The 18,400-nt window shown below is 40.6% G+C and overlaps 1 pseudogene; it reads right to left on the bottom strand.

The window, feature by feature from the left end:
- Positions 1-13,425: 13,425 nt before the first annotated feature.
- Positions 13,426-15,037, bottom strand: LOC100344994 (importin subunit alpha-1-like; annotated as a pseudogene).
- Positions 15,038-18,400: the final 3,363 nt, after the last annotated feature.

Genomic DNA, 18,400 nt, shown 5'->3' with positions numbered 1-18,400 from the left:
TACTCACTCTGCAAGTCATTCTTAGAGCATGTTGCGGCTCCCCTAGAATACTTCTTTGGTGCCAAATTCCCACTGTGACTCTTCAGCTGGACTACTAGTTGAGGTTTCTTCCTAATGTGTCCCTCCCATCATCCTTGTCTTAGAGCAGGTAAATGTGCAGATTCCAGAGCAGATCATTTGGCCTCAAATCCTGGCTCTTCTCCCTGCTTGCTGGGTCACCTTATCTGTCCCTATCCCAGCTAATATGAGTGACTGCTGCTTCTTTGCCAACTATAACTTTAGACTATCTCTAATCTTCCCTTCTTCTAGATAAGATTAGTATACCCAAACACAGAATTATCATCACTTCCGGATAGCATCCAATCCAGAGGAAAGTCTTGATTTTCTACCCCCAAACTACCCAACACTAGGCCAAAGTCTATGATAAGTCCTTTCAAACCGCCTCCTATTGAGACACTCCTGTTTGTTCATGCTGTGTGTTCTTCCTCTTTGTAGCAAGGAATAAACCCAACTTGTTCAATTAGAGGTATGTTCCTGTGGTCTTTTGCTGGAGGGCATTGACACATTCATGGATTCTGAAATTTGGTGTCCTGATTTGGCCTCCTGGCTCTACTACTTACCAGGGATATGACATTAGTCAGGTATTTAACCTGTACTTCAGTAACTTATTTGAAGAATGGAAATAATTCTAGCACTTTCCTCATTGAACTGTTATGAATATCAACATGTAAAGAGCTTAATATAGTGCCTTATAATAACAACTTATCAATAGTATTAGCTATATTTTTTATTGACAAAATGATATATACTGATCATGTATATGATATTTTGAAATATGTATATACTGTGGGATGGCTCAATAGAGCTAATTAATAAGTGTATTACTAAGCATACTTATCTGTTTTGTGGTGAGAACACTTAAAATCTATTCCCTTAATAATTTTATTTTTTTTTAAATCTTGGAAAGTAAAGCAGTTTTTTTTTTTTATTAAGATTTATTTATTTATTTGAAAGGCAGAGTTACAGAGAGGCAGAGACAGAGAGAGAGGTCTTCCATCCACTAGTTCACTCCCCAGATGGCCTCAATGGCTGGAGCTACATCAGTCTGAAGCCAGAAGCCATGAGCTTCTTCTGGGTCTCCCACGTGGATGCAGGGGCCCAAGGACTTAGGCCATCCTCCACTGCTTTTCCAGGCCATAGCAAAGAGCTGGATTGGAAGAGGAGTACCTGGGACTCAAACCAGTGCCCATATGGGATGCCGGCACTGCAGGGGGTGGCTTTACCCACTACGCCACAGCACCGGCCCCAGCAATTTTCAAAATATGATACATTTTATTTACTAGAGTCATATTGTTATACAATAGAGCTTCTTAAAATTTTCTCAAATCTAACTGAAAGTTTATATCCTTTGTCCAGCACCTCCCAAACTCCTTACCCCAGACCCTGGCAACTACTATTATATTCTCTACTTTAAGGCTTTTGGATTCAACATGAGTGAGATCATACAGCATTTATCATTCCACGCTGGCTTGTTTCATTAGTAAGTCCTCCACGTTCATACATGTTGCCATAAATCACAGGATTTCCTTCCTTTTTAAGGCTGAACAACACTGCATTGTTTATGTGTGCCACATTTTCAATATTTGTTCTTCCTTTGATGACTACTTAGGCTGATTCCATATTTGGGCTATTGTGAATAGTGCTGCCAAGAACATGGGAGTACAGATATCTCTTTTAAAAAAACATTAATTTTTATCTACTTGAAAGGCAGAACAACATAAAGAGAGACAGATATCTTCTATCCGTTAGTTCACTCCTCAATGCCCACAACAGCCAGGGCTAAGCCAGTCTGACTCCAGGAGTCTGGAACTCCATCCAGGTCTCCCACATGAGTGGCAGGGACCTGAGTGCTGAGCCATCATCTGCTGCCTCCCAGCAGCTGGATCAGAAATGGAGTAGCCAGAACTCAAACAGCCACTTATATAGGATGTGGGCAATCCAACTGGCAGCTTTACCCATTGTGCCATAAGGTCTGCCCCAGATTTCTCTTTGATAGATATCATTTCCTTTGGATCTAAGGTGGAGTTGCTTGCTTAAAAAGATTCTAATCCATTCTCTATTTCCACACCTTCAGGAACTCCTAAGACCCCTTTGTTGGATTGTTGGATAGTATCCCATAGATCTCCAACGTTGTTTTTGAGTTTTCTAATTTCTTCTTCTTCTTTTTTGGTCTGCATAATTTCCTGTGCTTTGTCTTCTAAGTTGGATATTCTTTCTTCTGCCTCACTGAGTCTGTCCTTCAGGCTTTCCACTACATTTTTTGTTTGTTCCATTAAATTCTTCATTTCTAACATTTTATTTTGATCTATCTTTAAAGTCTCAATATCATGAAAAAAATCTTCTTTCATGTCATGTACGAATTTCTTTAGCTCATGGATTTGCTTCTGATTACTTTTAAGTAAGCCTATGATCAATTTTTTGAATTCCATTTCAGGGATTTCTTCAATCTCTTCATTTTCACATTCTAGTTTTGAAGTCTTGTTGTGTTCCTTTGGGGGCAGTGTGTTGTCTTCCTTATTCTTGTTTCTTGAATTGCTGTGTTTATTTTTAGGCATTTGTGGAGATACTTGTTGGTTTATTTTTTTTTCCCTATTGCTCTTTCAGTGAATACCCAGAGGCATGTGCTGGGTGTGGCAAGGGAGCTCTGTTCAGTGTTCCAGGGTGAGGGGAGTGTCCAAGGTGACTCCCAAACTGGGCATAGTAAATCTCCTTTTTATTCTATTATTATTATTTTTTTAATCAGAGGGGAGGTTTGTTCAGCGCTGTTGGGATAGTCTCACACTTACCTCCTCTCTTCCGAGGAGACCAATGCCTGGTCGCTAGCCCCAGTGGGTATAAGATTCGTTCCCACTGCCACAGGAACCACAGCAAGGATCTGTGCAGTCCTCAGTGTGAGCGTGGATCCCACACAATGACCCTCACCTGGGAATCAGGGAGCCGCCCACAATGACTACCCAAAGACCCAGCCATACCTTGTGCCCTCCTGCGAAGCCAGTGTTTTCATAGTCCTGGCACTCAAGAGTTTCACAGTCACAAGCACCCAGCCCCCTGACAATTCTCCCAGCCAGACTCAGGTGACTCCGCTTGGCTGGTTGCTGGGCGCACAGACACAAGCTGCTGTAGCTGTTACGTATGTCCAAAATGGCGCCTGCCCACTCTTGGCTAATTGCAGGACACCAGTGGTAGGTGATTGTTGAGGGAGAAATGTGCTCCCTTTTTCCCTCTAGGTTGGCAGGTATTCAGTCCCCCATAGGGCTTCAAGCCGGACTCGCACCAGGCTCCTTCTGCAGCTTTAGTGGCGTGGGCTGCTGCAGTCTGGTTTCACCTTATTCTCCAAGGCTGCTGCTGAGGCTCTCGGCTGCTGGCGTCCTGAGTTGTGCACATCCACACCATCCACGTAGATTCGCAGTCTCTCTGATTTGCATGGAGTTTCCTAGGCTGTTTTCTCCCTAGCTCTTCCCTGAGATTGTACTCTTTCCACATTTTTTTTTAAAGTACCTTCCCCTAGACTAGAGCAGTGTCTTCCCTATTCCACCATCTTGGTGTCTCCTGTGTGTATAAGAATCTTATTATTATTTTTTATTTTTTTGACAGGCAGAGTGGACAGTGAGAGAGAGAGACAGAGAGAAAGGTCTTCCTTTTGCCGTTGGTTCACCCTCCAATGGCCGCTGCGGCTGGCGCACCGTGCTGATCCGAAGGCAGGAGCCAGGTGCTTCTCCTGGTCTCCCATGCGGGTGCAGGGCCCAAGTACTTGGGCCATCCTCCACTGTACTCCCAGGCCAGAGCAGAGAGCTGGACTGGAAGAGGGGCAAGCAGAACAGAATCCAGCACCCGGACCGGGGCTAGAACCCGGGGGGCCTGTGCCGCAGGCGGAGGATTAGCCTATTGAGCCGCGGCACCGGCCGAGAATCTTATTTTTTTAAATTCCATTCAGTCCCTCTGTCTTTTGATTGGAGAATTTAATCAGTTTACATTCACAATAGTTTATCAACAAGGAAAAACTTACTACTACTATTTTGTTAGTTGTTTTCTGATTTGTTTAGTGGGTTCTTTGTTCTTTACTTTTCCTCCTGCTATCTTTCATTGTGATTAGGAGATTTTCTCTAGTGGTATGCCTTGATTCCTTTCTGTGTGTGTGTGTGTGTGTGTATGAGAGAGAGAGAGAGAGAGAGAGAGAGAGAGAGAGAGAGAATGTATATTTACTATAATTTTTGCTCTCTGTTCACCATGAGGCTTACACAAAATATCTTCTATCAGGCTACTTCAAGCTGATAAAAACAACTTTGACCACATATACAAACTCTATCTTTTGAGCTCCCCTAACTTTTATGTTTTCCATGTCACAATGTACATATTTTTATATTTGTATCCCTTTATAAATTATCATAGACATTATTTTTAAAATAGATTTACCTTTTAATCATCTCTTGTAAAAGCACTTTTGTACATGAATAGTTTTCCAAATTGATGTTTCTGTAGTGGAGCTGAGCACTGGAGAGTCCTATTCTACCATCATTTTATAAATATTGGTTATTATTAGCTCAGTTATGGTATTATTTTCTTCATCCAAAGAACATACTTGGAGTTTGCATTTAGCCTAGCGATTCAGTTGCCTGCATCCCACTTTGAAGTACCTGGGTTCATTTCCTAGTTTGAGCTCCTGACCCCAGCTTCTCATCATTGCAGACTCTGGGAGACAACAGTGATGGCTCAAGCAACTGGGTTCCAGCCACCCACGTGGGAGACTTGGATTGCATTCCCAAATCCCAGCTTTTTCCCTGGCTTAGTGCTGGCTGTGACGGGCATTTGAAGGATAACCAGCAGAGGAGAGCTCTCGTGTTTCTGTGTTATCTCTCTGTTCCTCAAAAAAATAAAAATGCATTTTAAATAAACAACGTTAATTCTAGGCTTTTATTTGATTTTATTTTTAAAGAATGGTTCAACTATCCTTTATTTTGTTCTACCCATTCTTACAGTGTTATATCAATGAAAGAGCAGTGTATATATGTGCATGCCTGCATTTGAAGAGAGAATTAGAGAAAGTTCCAAGATTCACTAAACATTACATACCAAACATTTTGTTGGCATTGTTTATTTTTTGTAATGGACTAAAGCTAAAGAGACTGTTTCTGAAGACATTTTTGATGCCAGATGTGCATGTTTTCAGCAGAACTACAAACAATTCTGCTGAAAGAAGGAGCCATTTATCCATCCTCCTGAGGAATTCTAGCCTGAAATAAGTCTGAAGCAAGGATTTAGATTTAATTTTAAGTCCTCTGCTGAAGATATAACCTTCAATTTTTCCCCCGAAGAAATGTCTTTTAGAGCCTGCAAAACAAATTCAACTCACATGAGAATGTAAATCAAATTAGAATATAAAATCACATATGCTACTTATTGACTCTATAGAAGTTTGACAGCAGAGTTTAGGTTGTAACAAGCTTCAAGATATTGAGAAGGCCTTTCATTTCAAGGTCTGAAATAATTCAATGATTAGAAGTGCTCTTTAATAATTAAACATGCCATCTGTATAACTCAGAGTATGACCTTTCACCCAGGGTCTCTCAGGCTGTTCTAGAATTTCTGCAGTTGGCACATATGGTATCAGAAATCCATTGCTATTCTTCCTTTGAAATATTAGAGGGGTGGACTTAGAGCAGCTGTTTTTGTGCTGCCAGATTTCATTGAAATGTGGCTTTTAAAAGCCCCTGGCTTGTCATTTTGAGTTAGCTTACCTTAATCACAAATCTTACCATAATATAATTCAACTGATGCCTGAAACTCAATATCGCAGAACATTTGCTGAACAATGCACTTAGTAACAAGAAGCAATCAAAATGTACCTTCTCCATGGAAATATCCTTTTCATGTTATGTGTGCCCTCAAAAATGTCTATTATAGATGTTCTGTTTTCTGTAACATCAAAATATCAAGAGAACAATCTCCATTGTACTCTCTTCCTGACAGTTGGGAATATACAAGGGATTATGGCACTTGGAGAACTATCTGCTTTAGGATTTAGATATTGATAGTACTACTAAGAAATTGATGTAACCCTATCAATAAACAAACTATAGTAATTGTACAGAGAGTGATGAGTACACTTATATGTTTGTCTTAAGTCTTATACCATTTCCACAGTTCACTGATTGACAGTTATAATAAATAGTTGGACAAAGGAATATTGGTCACCATAAACATAATTCTCTGTGTATTTGGATCAAGGAGGGAAGGACTCTGGCTGTAACAGTGTCCACCAATTAACCTGTAGTACTCTGGAGACTTTTTATGTACTTTCCTTCAATAGGTTGTTTATTTATTACAGTTCAACTGTTACACCACATTAGAATACCTTCAATGTTGACTTTAGTACTTGTTTCCCAAGATAAACTCAACTCTTCACTTCTATTTAAAGCTTTTGTGTGAACTTTGAAAGCCAGAAGGAAATATAAGTGAACTACTATTTTAAAAATATGTTGCAGGTCTTATTTTTAAAACTCAAACTGTGGAGGAAACTCTCTTAGAGTTTGCTATTTGAATTTGTTTCTCCTATAAATTCACATGGAATTAGGAAAATTATCATTTGCTTTATTGATATATTTAGTATATTCATGTTTGCTATTTAATGTATTGAATTCCCAAGAGAATTAACTGGGCATTAAAATATAATGTAAAATAGGATATATTTGCCTTTTTTTCCCTCCAACAAGATTTTAAGTCATTCATTTATTCAAAAACATTTATTTTTGAGTTCTTTTTCTAATTGGTGCTAAAATAGTTACCACTATGAAATATTTAAGAATTTAGTCTTGGGTTAACATAGGGATCCAAATATGTAAAAGAAATATTCCTAATATAAGACTTGTGTGTGTGTGTATGGCTGGGTTGGGGGGGGGGGTCAGTTTATTTGTGAAGGACTGTGTGCTGGTTTTTCACTAACCAACCCTCCAAATCCATTCCCCTTCCCTTTCTTCCCTCCCTGAATTTGAGTTTCCTTGCCTCTCTGGCTTTGGGAGGATAGATAGCAGGAGAAGAAAGCAATCGGGTATTTATTCTCCCACTCCCTCAGCCAAGCTATATTTTCTCTATCTTACTGCACAGCTTGTATTGGGCAGCCCTTCTGTTGTCTCCAGTTTCAGCCTCTCCACTTCCGGCTGTCTCTTCATTCAGTTCCAAGGCTAGTACTAGCTCCCCTTTGTTGTTGGTCCCTGGGTGACTCACCATCCTAAGTTATTGTTCCTCCTGCCACACCTCTGGATTTAGTCCTTTAATTGAATTCTCTTCAGTTAACCTAACAAAGAAATCCATAAGGCCAAGGAAAATAATACAGAGGCTTCTTTGCCTTCCAGATTTCAGCTCACGTGGCGCAGGTGTTTTGTGTAGCAGTTGAGATGCCACATGGGACACCCACTCCCTATATCAAGTGCCTGGATTTGAATCCTGGCTCTACTTCACATTCCAGTTTCCTGCCGGTGTGCACCCTGGGAGGAAGTAGGTGATGGCTTGAGTAATTGGATTCCTGCCACCCACGTGAAAGACCTGGATGTAGTTCCAGGCTCCTGGCATTGGTCTGACCCAGCCTTGGCTGCTGCAGGCATTTGGAAGGTGAAGTAGAGGATGGGAGTGCATTTGCTGTCTTGTTCCCTCTCTCTTTCTGTCTCTCTGCCTTTCAAATAAAGAAAATGAATGATTTTTTAAAAGGCATACCCCTTCACAAAAAATCATCATGCACTTCTACAGACCTGAACGAAGTTACTGTTGATAATCAACATGCCATTTCTGTTGCTACCAGCAGATGGCATCAGTACTTATGCTCATTTAAGATCATGGATTGACTTTATCTTGTCTCTGTTGGCTATTTTTCTTTACATTTTATTAGATTAGATGAGTTTAATAGCATCTTTTTTCCAAAGAAACCTTTTATTTAAGGAGTACAAATGTCATAAGTACAACTTTAGGAACATAGTGATCCCCGCACCATACCCATCCTCCCACTCCCACTCCTACCCTACCTCCTCCTCCCTCTCCTATTCCTAGTCCCATTTTCCACCAAGACTCATTTTAAACTAACTTTATACACAGAAGACAACTCTGTACTAAGTAAAATATTTCAACAATTTACACATGCACACACACACAACTGTTTGAGAATAAGTTTTACAGTAAATTCTCATAATACAACTAATTTGAGAACAGAGGTCCTGCATGGGAATCAAGTGCACAGTGACTTCCTGTTTGCAAACCAACAACCAACACTCTTAGGTATGGCGTCAGTGACCACCTGAGGCTCTTGATATGAGCTGCCAAGGCTATGGAAGCCTTTTGAATCCACATCCTCCATCAATATTTAGATAAGGCCATGAGCAAAGTGGAAGTTCTCTCCTCCTTTCAGAGAAGAGTATATCCTTCTTTGATGGCCAGTTCTATCCACTGGGGTCTTTCTCACAGAGATCATTCGTGTAGGACATTGCGTTTCTTTTGTTTGTTTGTTTTTGTTTTTTTGTTTGGTTGTTTTCCCCGCAGTGTTCTGGCTTTCCATGTCCAAAATGCTCTCATGGGCTTTTAAGCCAGACCAGGATGCCTTAATGGCTGATTCTGAGGTAAGAGTGCTGTTTAGGGTGTTTGTCATGCTGTGTGGACTACTTCCCATTTTGGAACATTCTCTTCTTTTTAATTCTATCTATTATTATTACCAGGCACTTGATCTTATTCTCTAACACTTAATCTTATCTATACGATCACTTTAACACTTAATGTGATCACTTTAACACGATGACATTTTTATCACCCAGCTTAATGGCATTTGGGGTCCCATGGCAAGTTTTTTTTTTTAAGATTTAATTATTTATTTGAAAGTCAGAGTTTCACAGAGAAAGAAGGAGAGGCAGAGAGAGAGAGAGGTCTTCCATCTGCTGATTCACTCTCCAATTGGCTGTAATGGCCGGAGCTGTGCTGATCCGAAGCCAAGAGCCAAGAGCTTCTTTCAGGTCTCCCACATGGGTTCAGGGGCCCAAGGACTTGGGCCACCTTCTACTGCTTTCCCAGGCCATAGCAGAGAGTTGGACTGGAAGTGGAACAGCCGGGACTCTAACTGGCACCCTTATGGGATGCCGGCACTGAAGACAGCGGCTTTACCTGCTATGCCCATGGAAAGTTTTGTGGTTTTTTTTTGTGTGTATGTTTTTTTTTTTTTTTTGACAGGCAGAGTGGACAGTGAGAGAGACAGAGAGAAAGGTCTTCCTTTTGCCGTTGCTTCACCCTCCAATGGCCGCTGCAGCCAGTGCGCTGAAGCCGGCACACTGTGCTGATCCGAAGGCAGGAGCCAGGTGCTTCTCCTGGTCTCCCATGGGGTGCAGGGCCCAAGCACTTGGGCCATCCTCCGCTGTACTCCCGGGCCATAGCAGAGAGTTGTCCTGGAAGGGGGGCAACCGGGACAGAATCCGGTGCCCTGACCGGGACTAGAACCCGGTGTGCAGGTGCCACCAGGTAGAGAATTAGCCTATTGAGCCACGGTGCTGGCCCCCATGGCAAGTTTTTAAACTATACCCTTAGAAGTAAGTCCATAGGAATGCATACAGAACTATACAGCTTTACAGTTAAAAACTTCCTCCTCCCTTTCTTCCCATTCTTATTTTTTGCTGAGCTCTATTTTCAATTGACTTTATATACACATGCTTAACTCTATGTTAAGTAAGGAGTTCAACAAATAATATTAAGAAGAAAATAAAACACTGTTCCTTGACAATCAAGACAAGGGATATTCAAGTCATTGTTCAGTGTCAATTTCACTTCTATAGATTTCCTTTTAGGTGCTCTATTAGTTATTACAGATCAGGGAGAACATATGGTATTTGTCCCTTTGGGACTGGATTATTTCACTAAGTATGATGTTTTCCAGATTTGCCCATTTTGTTGAAATGACCAGATTTCTTTTTTTTTCTTTTTTACCACTGTGTGTAGTATTCCATAGAGTACATATCCCATAATTTCTTTATCTAGTCTTCAGTTGACAAGCATTTAGGTTAATTCTATGTCTTAACTTGAGCTGCAATAAACATGGAAGTACAGATAACTCTTTTATTTGCTGATTTCCATTCCCTTGGGTAAATTCCCAGGAGTGGGATGGCTGGGTCAATGGTAGGGCTATATTCAGATTTCTGAAGTATCTCCATACTATCTTCCATAGTGGAATTACCAGTTCATGTTCTCACCAGTGGTGGATTAGGGTACCTTTTCCCCACATCCTCACCAGCATTTGTTTGTTGATTTCTGTATTAAAACCATTCTAACTCGGGTGAGGTGAAACCTCACTGTGGTTTTGATTTGTATTTCCATGACAGCTAGTGATCCTGAACATTTTTTCATGTGTCTGTTGGCCATTTGAATTTCCTCTTTTGAAAAATGTCTCTTTAAGTGCTTTGTCCATTTCTTAACAGGGTTGTTTTGTTGTTGTGGAGTTTTTGATTTCTTTATAGATTCTTGTTATTAATCCTTTATTGGTTGCATAGTTTGTAAATAATTTCTCCCATTCTGTTGGTTGCCTCTTCACTTTCATGATTGTTTCTTTTGCTGTACAGAAGCTTCTGAATTGGATATGATCCAGTTTGTTGACTTTGGCTTTGATTGCCTGTGCCTCTGGGTCTTTTCCGAGAACTCTGCCTTGCCAATGTTTTGCAGGGTTCCCCATTGTTCTCTAACAATTTGATGGTATCATGTCATAGATTTAGGCCTTTAATCCATTTTGAATGAATTTGTGTATAAGGTGTAAAGTAGGGATCCTGCTTCATACTTCCACATGTAGAAATCCAGTTTTCCCAGCACCATCTGTTGAAGAAAGTGTCCTTGCTCCATGGATTAGTTCTAGCTCCTTGGTCAAATATAAGTTGGTTGTAGATGCTTGGATTGATTTCTGGTATTTCTATTCTGTTCTATTTGTCTATTCATCTGTTTTTGTACCAGTACCAGGCTGTTTTCATTATAGCTGCCTTGTAGTATGTCTTGAAATCTGATATTGTGATGCCTCCAGCTTTGTTTTATTATATAATATTGCTTTAGCTATTTGAGGTCTCCTGTGTTTCCTTATGAATTTCAGCATCATTTTTTTCTAGAAAGTCTTTCGTATTTTGATTGGTATCATATTGAACCTGTAAATTGCTTTCAGAAGAATGGACATTTTGATAATATGGATTCTTCTAATCCATGGGCATGGAAGATTTTTACCATTTTTGTATCTTCTTCTATTTCTTTCTTTAATGTTTTGTAACTCTCATTGTAGAGATCTTTGACATCCTTGGTTAAATTTATTCCAAGGTATTTGATTTTTTTGTAGTTATTGTGAATGGAATTGATCTTAGAAGTTCTTTCTCACTGGCGTCGCAGCTCACTAGGCTAATCCTCCACCTGCAGTGCTGGCACCCCAGGTTCTAGTCCCGGTCGAGGCGCCAGATTCTGTCCCGGTTGCTCCTTTTCCAGGCCAGCTCTCTGCTGTGGCCTGGGAAGGCAGTGGAGGATGGCCCACGTGCTTGGGCCCTGCACCTGCATGGGAGACCAGGAGGAAGCACCTGGCTTTTGGCTTTGGATTGGTGCAGCGCGCTGGCTGTAGCGGCCACTTGGGGGTAAACCAATGGAAGGAAGACCTTTCTCTCTGTCTCTCTCTCACTGTCTAACTTTGCCTGTCAAAAAAACAAAACAACAAAAAAAAGAAGTTCTTTCTCAGCCATGGCATTGTCTGTGTATACAAAGGCTGTTGATTTTTGTGTATTGATTTTATATCTTGCTACATTACCAAACTCTTCTATGAGTTCCAATAGTCTCTTGGTGGAATCTTTTGGATCCCGAATATATAGAATCATGTCATCTGCAAATATAGTTTGACTTCCTCCTTCCTAATTTGTATAGCTTTTATTTCTTTTTCTTGCCCAATGGCTCTGGCTCAAACTTCCAGCTCTAAATTGAATAGCAATGGCGAGAGTGGGCATCCTTGTCTGGTTCTGGATCTCAGTGGGAATGCTTCCAACTTTTCCCCATTCAGTAGGTTGCTGGTCATGGGTTTGTTATAAATTGCCTTGATTGTTTTGAGGAATGTTCCTTTTATTCCCTATTTGCTTAGAGTTTTCATCATGAAAAGGTGTTGCATTTTATCAAATGCTTTCTCTGCATCTATTGAGGCAATCATATGGTTTTTGTTTTCATTTTGATAATGTAATGTATTACATTGATTGATTTGTGAATGTTGAACCATCCCTGCATACCAGGGATAATCCCACTTGGTCTGGGAGTATAATATTTCTGATGTGTTGCTGGATTTAATTGGCTAGAATTTTGTTGAGGATTTTTGCATCTATATTCATCAGGGAAATTGGTCTGTAGTTTTCTTTCTCTGTTGCATCTCTTTTGAGTTTAGGAATTAAGGAGATACTGGTTTCATAGAAAGAATTTTGGAGGATTCCCTTTCTTTCAATTGTTTTGAATAATTTGAGAAGAATTGGAGTTAGTTCTTTAAATGTCTGGTAGAATTCAGCAGTGAAGCCATCTGGTCATGGGCTTTTCTTTATTGGGAGGGTCTTTATTACTCATTCAATTTCCATCTTGGTAATGGGTCTGTTTAAGTTTTCTGTGTCTTCATGGCTCAATTTAGGTACGTTGTATGTGTCTAGGAATCTATCCATTTCTTCTAGGTTTCCCAGTTTGTTGGCATACAGTTCTTTATAGTAATTTCTGATGATTCTTTTTATTTCTGTTGTTTCTGTTGTTACATTTCATTTTTCATCTCTAATTTTTTGATTTGGGTCTTCTCTCTCCTTTTTTGGTTAGTTGGGCCAATAGTGTGTCAAGGCCAACAGTCTGTCAATTTTGTTTATTTTTTCAAAAAGCTAGCTCTTCATTTTGGTCATCTGTTGTATTTTTTGGTTTCAATTTTGTTGATTTCTTCTCTGATTTTAATTATTTCTCTTCTCCTACTAGTCTGGGTTAGGTTTGCTGTTGTTTTTCTAGATCCTTGAGTTGCACTGACAGCTCACTTTTGGTGCTTTTCCAATTTTCTTGATGTAGGCACCTATTGCTATAAACTTTCTTCTTAACACTGCTTTTGCTGTATCCTGTAAGTTTTCTTTTTTAAAGAAAGGGGTGGAATTTAATCTTTATTTACAGGACACTGTAAGAGATGGAATTCCACAGAAGTAATAAACCCATTCAGAGGACAAGCTTCATATAGTATGTACAGTTTGGAACTGTTCAAGTATAGTTTTGTTGTATAAGTGCTACAATAACAAACCACATTTAAAAAGAGGTCTTAGTAGAGAAACAGTAAGACAACTTCTACCACACATAGTACACAACAAAACAACTCATGCCTCAGCAGTGTGATTAAAAGTTAAAAGCCCCTGCCCCATCCTGCACTTGGAAGGTGTAACCTTCAGAGATGGTTTCTGGCACAACATTTTGATCTTTCTCTTCCTCTATAGAGAAGTACTTCTCAATCAAGTTTAATGAAGCCCTATTCACAGATTCATTTTCACAGTTTTGAAGAGCTTCAATTTTGTTCAAGCCTCCACATTCTTCAATCATTATACTAAGTTTCTCAGTTTCACTTAATTTCTCAGCAGCCTGGAAGATATTTGAAATGACATCCAGAATAACCAGAATAATTTTGGTATCTTTTGCAGTCAAGAGGTTCATCAATGGTTCTATTATACCACAATGAACAAGGTATACAGTCTGTTCATCTGTTCCACCACTTGTATAGTTGGTTACAGCCCATACTTCTTCTTTTTGTGTCTTAAAGTCTGCCTTAGAGAGAACACCAACAAAGAATGGGACCAATCTGTGATTCACAACTTGCTGTATCTGGTCCTGACGTCCAGTTGTGATGTTTGACATTGTCCATGTAGCCTCCTTCTGAATGTTAGTTTTGAGGTAGTCAGCAGGCTGGGAAAGATCGCAAGTGCTCCTGCATCTATCACAACCTAAGTCTGTTCATCTGTCCCTGTGACAATATTCCCTATGGCACCTTAGTGCAGGAGTCACAATTGGCAATTCATTAACTCCTAGAAACGTCACGAGTTGGGGCACACCTCCTGTCTTCACAACCATTGCAATTTGTTCATTTGGACAAATGTGAGGTAGGAAATTGCCCAGCAGGTATCTGCTAACACTTCCGGATCATCGTGATGCAGGAGATGAACTAAAGTAGGAAGAATCTGCTCAATGGCATCTAATAGGGGTGCAGGATTCTTGTTGACACAAAGGTTTGAAAGTGTCCATTTAAGATTACATAAGTAACTGCATGCCAAAGATGATATCAGGAATAGCAAGAAGAGCCAACAGTGAGTCAATTGCACCATGTTTGATAATCAAATCTTGGAAAACTGAACCATCACCTGCAATGTTTCCTAGAACCCATACAGCTTGTTCACTGATGTGAACATGGGGAGATGCCAACAGAGAAATGAATGCTGGGATAGCACCTCCATCCACCTCGGCCTTAGTTTGTTCTGAGGTCCCAGAGGCAATGTTAATGAGCACCCAAGCTGATTCAAACTGAATAAGGCTACAGTTTTGCCTAAGGCTACAATGGGGCTACAATCAGTTCTGCCCAAAAAGGACACAAATTTTGGAAACAAACCAGCCTGGATTATGTTGTCTACAGGGGGCTGTTTTTCCCTGGAAAGCAGTTTCCTAGCAGCTTGAGTAGCTTGGAGCTGGCTTTCCAAATTGTTGCTGGTTATGCCTTTGACAGTGTCATCAACAGACCAATGTACAGTGCCCTGACTGTGTGGTTTTCCTGCAGTGGAGAAGTTGCATCATTGGGAAAGGAGCTCACGTTTCTCCTTTTCTGCATCTGGTCATCCTTCTTAGCTTTCCTTAGCTCCACATTAACTTCTATTTGGCGCCGTCTCATTTCTGTACTGTCTTTTCCCTTGTTCTTGAATCTGTTGAGATGGGCAGCTGGTGGATTAGCATTCTCATTGGTGGACATGGTTATGAGACAAAAGGAATAAGCTGAACAGCCCGTGTAGGCTTCCCCAGGAGTTAGTGAGTGCCATAGACTGTGAGTTGGCGGCCCTGATGTCCACCACAGATCAGCTCTGAGATGGTGTGCTGTATCCCATAAGTTTTGATATGTTGTATTATCATCTTCATTTTTTTTCCAGAAAATTTTTTTATTTCTTCTATGCCCAACTGTTCATTCAGGATTATGTTGTTCTGTCTCCATGTGTTTGCATATGTTCTAGACATCCTTGATTCCTAGCTTCCTTCCATTGTGGACAGAGAAGATGCATGATATGATTTCGAGTTTTTTAATTTGCTGAGATTTGCTTTATGGCCTAATTGTGGTCAATCTTAAAGAAAGTTCTATACACTGGTGAGGGGAATGTGTATTCTGCAATTGTAGGATGAAAAGTTTTGTAGATATCTGTTAGGTTCATTTGGGTTATAGTGTCAATTAACTGTGCTGTTTCCTCACTGATTTTCTGTCTGGTTGATCTGTCCATTGCTGAAAGTGAGGTTTTGAAGTCCCCTTTTATGATTGTATTTGAGTTTATGTCTCCCTTTAGATCCATTAACATTTATTTTAAATAGCCATGTGCCCTGTAATTAGGTGCATATACATTTATAATAGTTATATCTTCCTGTTGAATTGATCCCTTAATCATTACATAGTGCCCTTCTTTGTCTCTTTTGACATTTTTTTGTGTTAAAGTCGATTTTGTCTGATACTTGAATGGCTACATCAGCTCTTTGTGTGTGTGTGTGTGTGTGTGTGTGTGTTGGCATGGAATATCTTTTTCTATCCTTTCACTTTCAGTCTGTGTGTATCTTGGTGAGATGTGTTTCTTGTAGACACCAAACAGATGGGTTTTGTTTTTTAATCCATTCAGCCAGTCTACATCTTTTAACTGGAGAGTTGAGGCCATTTATATTCAAGTTTACAATTGATATGTAATGACTTTGCCCTGCCATTTTTCCATAAATATTCCACTTTTTTACTTTGGATTTTCTTTGTACTTTTACTGGGAGATTTTCTTCCTTTACCTGCTTTTGTAGTGATGACCATGTTTCAGTGTTTCTGTGTGCAGCACATTCTTAAGCATTTACTAGAAGGCTAGACAGGTGGTGACAAATTCTTTCAATTTCTGTTTGTCATGGAAGGTCTTTATTTCACCATCATTCATAAATGCAAGCCTTTCAGGGTATAGTATTCTGGGTTGGCGGTTCTTTTGTCTTAAGACTTGGAATTTATCTCACCATTCTCTCCTAGCCTTTAGGGTTTCTGATGAGTAGCAAGCTATGAGTCTAATTGGAGATCCTCTGAAAGTAATCTGGCATTTCTCTCTTGCACTTTATAGAATCTTTTCTTTATGTTTTACTGTGATGAGTTTGATTATAATGTGTCATGGTGAAGATCTTTTCTGGTCATGTCTATTAGGAGTTCTATGTGCTTCCTGTACTTGGATGTCCCTTTCTTTCTCCAAATTAGGGAAATTTTCTGTTATATTTCACTAAAAAGGCCTTCCAATTCATTCTCTCTTTCCATACCTTCAGAAACTCCTAGAACCTGTATGTTGGGTAGTTTTATAGTGTCCTTAGATTACTAACAATGTTTTTGTTTTGTTTTGTATTTTTTTTAGACAGGCAGAGTGGACAGTGAGAGAGAGAGACAGAGAGATAGGTCTTCCTTTACCGTTGGTTCACCCTCCAATGGCCATTGCAGCTGGCGGACTGCGGCCGGCATACTGTGCTGATCCGAAACCAGGAGCCAGGTGCTTCTCCTGGTCTCCCATGTGGGTGCAGGGCCCAAGGATCCTCCACTGCACTCCCGGGCCACAGCAGAGAGCTAGACTGGAAGAGGGGCAACCAGGACAGAATCCAGTGACCCAACTGGGACTAGAACCCGGTGTGCTGGCACCACAGGCAGAGGATTAGCCTATTGAGCCACGGCACCAGTCAAGATTGCTAAGTGTTTTTTAGCTTTCTAATTTCTTCTTGTTGTGTATGGTCTGACTGTATAATTTCCTGTACTTTGTCTTCTAAGTTGGATATTCTTTATTCTGTTTTACTGATTCTGTTGTTAAGGCTTTCCACTGCATTTTTCTTTGTTCTGTAAATTCTTCATTTCTAAGATTTCATTTTGATGTTTCTTTAAGATATTAATTTCATGGGAGAAATTTTCTTTCATGTCATATATGGATTTTATTAGTTCATGCATTTGCTTCTGACTACTTCTAAGTAATCCTATGATCAATTTTTTAAATTCTATTTCTGGCACTTCTTCAATCTCATTATCTTCACAATCTAGGATTGAAGTGTTGTGTTATTTTTGGGGTGTCATGTTGTCTTCCTTATTCTTGTTTCTTGAATTGGTGCATTTGTTATTTGGCATTTGTGGAGATACTTGTTGGTTTCTTCTTTGATTTTTCGCTGTGGTGGCTTTTATCTTTGGAGTATGCCTCTGCAGATTAGTGGAATGTCTGCTTTCAATGAATACCTAGAGGCGTGTGGTGGATATGACAGGGAGCTCTGTTCAGTTCTCCAGGGTGAAGGGTGTGCCTGAGGTGACACCTAGGTTCGGCTTGGTAAATCTCCTCTTTTTTTTTTTATTTTATCAGAGGGGAGGTTTGTTTTTGTCTGTTGGTCTAGACTCAGCAGAGCTCCTCTCCTCAAAGGAGATCAGTGCCTGGGCACTAGCCCCAGTCGGTATATTATTCATCTGTCCTGCCACAAGGACCACACAAAGGATCTGTGCAGCCCTCAGTATAAGCTCAGGTTCCCTAGCAATGTCCCTCACCAGGTAACCAGGGAGCCCTGATCTTGTGGAGCCTCCCACAGTGACTGTTCAAAGTCCCAGCCACACCCTGAGTCCTCCCACACAGCCTCAAAGTTTTCACAGTTTTGGCACACAAGCCTCCCACATTCATGAGCACCCAGACTCCTGTATGTTCTCCCCACCAGACTCAGGAGTCTCTGCTTGGCCTGTTGCTGGGCGTGGACATGGGCTGGTGCAGCTGTTACGTATGTCCATATGGTGCCTGCTCTCTATCAGCTTGTTACAGGACCCCATTGCAGGATGATCAAGGAGAGAGAAACATGTCCCTCCCCTCTTTGTTTTTTCTCCTCTAGTTTGGCAGGTACACTGTCCCCCATGGGGCACCAAGCTGGATTCCCTCTAGGCTCTTCCTGTAGCTTTTTCGCCAGTGGCTTGGGGTGCTGCAGTCTGGGCTCACCTCACTCTCCAACACTGGTGCAGAGGCTCTTGGCTGCTGGGGTCCTGAGTTGTGTGCCTCCACGCCCTCCATGTAAGTCCACTGTGTCCCTCCAATTTTGTAGAATTTCCTCTGCT

Source organism: Oryctolagus cuniculus, chromosome 16, assembly GCF_051225735.1.
Source record: "Oryctolagus cuniculus isolate XC-2025 breed Fujian yellow rabbit chromosome 16, ASM5122573v1, whole genome shotgun sequence".
NCBI classification, from domain to species: Eukaryota; Metazoa; Chordata; class Mammalia; order Lagomorpha; family Leporidae; genus Oryctolagus; species Oryctolagus cuniculus.
The sequence above is the reverse complement of the archived record's forward strand: the minus strand, read 5'-3'. Positions and strand labels throughout refer to the sequence as shown.